A 5141-nucleotide genomic window follows, 5' to 3' on the forward strand; every position below is an offset into this window, starting at 1 on the left:
GTAAAATTATAGGATGAAGAGACTTCTCTTCTGTTCAGTGAGGTGGGCGGGCCCATTTTAAAATCTTGTCTCGGGGCCCACCCCAACCTTGCTACTTTCCTGAGGAAGGCTCTGAACATTCTCACATGAAGGCAGTAACAGGAACATTCTCACAGGAAGGCCTGTTAGAGGAGCTTGAGGCAGGTCAGGTGGGAATTTTGATATGGGACAGAAGCCTTAATAGGAAGGCTATAGGCAGAACTGCAGCTGAGAGGAAGGGCAAGTAAAGAGCTGGTAATTGAGAGCTGAGGTGTCTATTCCCCTTCAGGAAGACAACCTGCTAGGGAAGAAAGCATTCTTGGCTGAGGATTAGTAATATCCTAAAGGAAAGGCAGGCAAGTCATCAGGACTCAGTGCCTGAGTAGAACCTCACAGGCTGAAGATTCTACCGGACAGTTGGGCCAGGCCTGGCTTAAAATAGCAGGAAGCCTGTGCAACTTAAAAGGACAACATACCTTTGTCATCATTTTTTGTTAGTGCCACTGGAGAAGAAGATTAGGGGAAATTGCTAGAAAGACAATTTGGGGATTTGAGCTGGTAGTCCCATTACTCCTTTAAATACCAACCACCATTCTAGAGATATAACAAGGCAGCATTTATTTTTGAAACGTCTTTATTTTATCTTTAATACTGTATAATTTTATACAGTACTTTGATAATAGCTGCTTTCTTTTTAAAAAACCCTTAACCAGTCTGAGTTGGTTTTTATTTCTACATCATATACTAATGTGAAAGGAATAAAGTATATTTATTATTACACAGATTCGCTGGTGACAGTGAGGCAGATTGAAGACTTTAAAGGTATTAAACAGGTAAACAATCTTATGCATGTTGTATTTGGAAGAACTCCTCCTAAAATCCTAGCACTATGATCCTGTTATCTCCTTCATTACATGTGAAATAAAAGGTAGACTGATCTGCCTTCTGTATATCTAACATGATACAGAATCTCATTGCATATAGAAAAGCAGACCAATTTCTACCCTATGTCTGGGCAAGGCCACCTCAATGTATTGAAGGGATTTTTTACTTCAGCCCCCGATCTCAGCAGTACATTATTATTATTATTATTATTATTATTAATTCAATTTCTGTACTGCCCTTCCAAAAATGGCTCAGGGCAGTTTACACAGAGAAATAATAAATAAATAAATAAATAAGATGGCTCCCTGTTCCCCGAAAGGGCTCACAATCTAAAAAACTTGTGAGTAATTATTTACTTTTGAACACAGATAGAAATGGCTATCTGCCTCTGAACTATGTGTGTGCCTCCCACAACTTCAGCACATGGGAACTACTTGCTCATAGCACTTTTTGGCATATAAGCATATCTGGAGAAGTGCCAATCTTCTACTTTTTCTTCATGAGATATATTTTGAATCTCATAAATTTCTTAGGCAATGGACAATGTGTAGCTCAGTTTTTTTGTAGCAGTTATTGGAAATACACATCAACAAGCCTTAAATAAATGGAAATGGTAAGTGGGAATTTTTGTAGGCTCATAGCCAAGGTATATTATAAATAGCAGAATAGCTTGCACCTTGCATCTCTCACAATCCCACCTTGTTTCCCTAGCTGATATTTCAATGTTTACAAAAAATCTTATTTACAGATAGTGAGTGTAGGTGGTTAAGTGCCTATTGCACTGGAAGCAAAATGGGACCACCCAAAAATAAGACAGTGGTTTCTCCATATTCTGGAGACTCCTTAGATATGCCAAAGTAAATAAGTTCATAAATTAAAAGTAAAGCAACTCCCACCTTCTTCTGATGAGGACTGAGCCATGGAACATTGAAATATCAGCTAGGGAAACAAGGTGGGATTGTGAGAGAGAAATGTTCTTCTTGAACCTTTAACAGCTCATAGCATCTTAAAGGTTGGAATTAGAGTTGGGAAGATGCAAGATTTTCTTGCAGGTCTCGCTTGTCCTTTTCTAAATGAGAAGCATAATCCTTAAGGTTGTCATATGAATGAATGAATGAATGAATGAATGGCTTTATTACAATCATTGATCAGATGTACATAAACGTACATACAAACAAATAATATTGCATTCAGATAAGAATTCAGTCCAGGGGCGTATCCAGGGTGGGGCAGGCAGGGCACGTGCCCTGGGTGCCACTTGAAGAGGGGGCACCATTTTTTAATTTTTTTTTTTTAAATGGCAGCTGAAAACAAAATGGCCACCGCACATGTTCAAATGGCCTCTGTGAGGCCCTAGGTCATGCCAGATCTCGCAGAGGCCATTTGAGCATGCGTGGTGGCCATTTTGTTTTCAGCGGCCACTTTTTAAAAAAATATATGTTTTACAAAATGGCCACTGCACATACTCAAATGGTCCCTGCGAGGCCCTAGAGGCCAGCAGGGGGAGGGGGAATCTTTGCAGACCCCCACACATCACCTTTAGGAAGCCCCCCAAAGGGGCTACAGGTTAAAAAAAGAGTAAAAAAGTAATATGTCACTGTACACATATTTAGTTTGGCACTATGTACAGAGTCAGGGCTTGTGAATACTGAGCTGAAGCTTATGAGCTAGGATTGTATTCATTTGCTCTTACTTTGCTTCTTGTGATAAGTGAGTTAAATGTGATGTCTTAATAATATGGCTATTAATGGTGAGTCTTTGAATCAGTGTGAAATCCTTAGTATTAAGGCCCACTGGGAGTTTCTTGCTCTCTTTCTCTCATTTTAACTGTCTTTCTGAAATACTTGAATGTATTCCAAGCAGTGACACAGTTTACTCTGCATATCCTTTAATTATTTTCAGAGTATCTGGGAAAAGTCAAATTCTCCATTTATTTTTAAGACGTACGTAATAGTGATGCTACAATGCATAGTAGAGAATTAGACAGGCACTTCTGTTTAGTTTTCCAAGCACACATCCACATAGTATTTGGGTATTTCATGAGCCCCAGCATACTGAAATGTGTAGTTTTCCATCATTTTTTGGTCTGGCTACACGTCCACTGCTAAATAGTTTTTGAAAGATTAAAAGATTAATGAGCTTGACTTGTATTTTTCAGGTTATATTATGGTAAAGTTATCTGAAAGATGGGTGTCAGATGTTTGGACAGGGGGCGCAATTTCAGTGCTTGCCCTAGGCGCTCTTTTCCCTAGATACGCCTCTGATTCAGTCTTACAGAATATACCAGCATAGAAGCCTTTTGTAGCATTTAGGAAGTAGGGCTAGAGGTTAGCTGTTGGCGGATCATAACAGCAGCTGCACAAAATTTGGCAACAGTGTGGGTGATAGAAGGTTTCTTATCTGCAAGAAATAGTGTGGCATAAAATTCAGCAGTTCTTCCCAGAAAGTGTGATAGCAGGGGAGAAATAAGATTACGCCGATTATCATTATAAAAAGAGCAAAACAGCACAAGGTGGACAGATTCAACCTCACCTGAGCCACGAGAGCAGGTCCAACTGGCCAAAGGAATATTCAAAAACCTTCCAAATAAAACTGCTGATAGTAGAGCACCATTGCTGTGTGATGGCTCAGTAGAGAAAGTGACAGTAGGTAGCTAGTAGGTTCCCAGCTAAAGTCACCAAGGCACCCTCTTATGGTCTACGAAATGGAGCTTAAATCATTCTGGTGTTCATTGTCCAAGATCTTCTATCTGAGGATCTTCTTGGCTTTATTGTAATATAATTATGACAAATATTCAGTAGAAAAATCAAGTGATGACAATTTGCCTAATAGTGCTTGTGTCCAGGTGGATTGAAACCTATCAGCCAGCACAAGGGGTATCAGCCGCAGAGGGGCTATAACATAACACAAAGCAATATGACTGCTATACTAAAAGACTAGCTGTGCTTTCAGCAGAAAACATTTATTCCACAGAAAATAGAATGCTATTGTGAGGAAAGATATGCCTGTTGAATTTTTGACTGTCTTGCAGATGCTAATGAACACAAACCCTATCTTCTGGATAATGGTAAGAATTTTGGGATACTATAATCCTATTTACTTATTTAAAATATTTATGCTACACCCCTCTTACACACTACTGCATGGGGTGGCTAACAAAGTCTATAAAAACAATACACTGTAAAACAATACAAAACTAAAACTAAAAACAAATCGCAGTTAAAACCGAAAATTTAGGATCAGTTAAAATGTTAAAAAACCACCAGATATGGTTACAGCTAAAATGTTTAAATGCTTCTATAAAAAGTGACAGCACCAGCAAAAAAAATTGAGGGGAAGGGCACAGAAGGAGCAAAGTGAATTCATGGGTGGGCTAGCTGTGTACTACATATTAGATTTCCGAAACAGAGATGGGGGCAAGTGGGGTGGCAAACTATTTGTTAGGGGGAGGGACTTACCCCACTTGTGCTACCTCTGGAGCTGCCCTTGTAAAAGATATGTCTTCAAAGATTTATTTAAGACCCTAAGATATTTGTTCTTCAGTGTTTCAAAAATTATTGGAGGCAACTGGAAAATTGGTTGGAATTAGGTTATCCTCCATATGCAACAAGCAACTATTTATGTAAGATGACAGCTGTTGAAAGTCTGTGACACTACTACTATGACTATTTATATATTGCTTTTCAATAGGGCCAGCGTGGTGTAGTGGTTAGAGTGCTGGACTAGGACCGGCGAGACCCGAGTTTAAATCCCCATTCAGCCATGATACTTGCTGGGTGACTCTGGGCCAGTCCCTTCTCTCTCAGCCTAACCTACTTCACAGGGTTGTTGTGAAAGAAAAACTCAAGTATGTAGTACACTGTTCTGGGCTCCTTGGAGGAAGAGTGGGATATACATGTAATAATAATAATAATAATAATAGAAAGTTCACAAAGCATTTTTTGACTATTTGACGGTTCGTATTAGTTGATATACAGGTGACAGAATACACATATTAAAATAACTCTCTATTTCTCCTACAGGACCTTCATTTATTGGATTAAAAAAGACAAATATCAGTCCGTTGTAAAAACAAATGTTTCGTCGTCTATGGTCAATGCAAACCGCCCAGAGACAAACGTTTGGGGAGGTGTACACATTTGACTGACAAACAAATAAATATACATCAGCCTCAGTGTTCTTCCTTCTTCCGTGGATCACAATCTTATAATATTCTCCTATAATTACACACACAACCA

The 5141-nt window shown here is 39.0% G+C and overlaps 1 long non-coding RNA gene across 1 annotated transcript; it reads left to right on the forward strand.

Annotated features, from left to right (window-relative positions):
- Positions 1-450: 450 nt before the first annotated feature.
- LOC128348891 (uncharacterized) lies at positions 451-5141 on the forward strand. Its single transcript, XR_008318408.1, has 3 exons — positions 451-851; positions 3935-3970; positions 4926-5141. It is a non-coding gene; the product is annotated as an uncharacterized LOC128348891 (long non-coding RNA).

This window comes from Hemicordylus capensis, chromosome 1, assembly GCF_027244095.1.
Source record: "Hemicordylus capensis ecotype Gifberg chromosome 1, rHemCap1.1.pri, whole genome shotgun sequence".
In the NCBI taxonomy this organism is placed as follows: Eukaryota; Metazoa; Chordata; class Lepidosauria; order Squamata; family Cordylidae; genus Hemicordylus; species Hemicordylus capensis.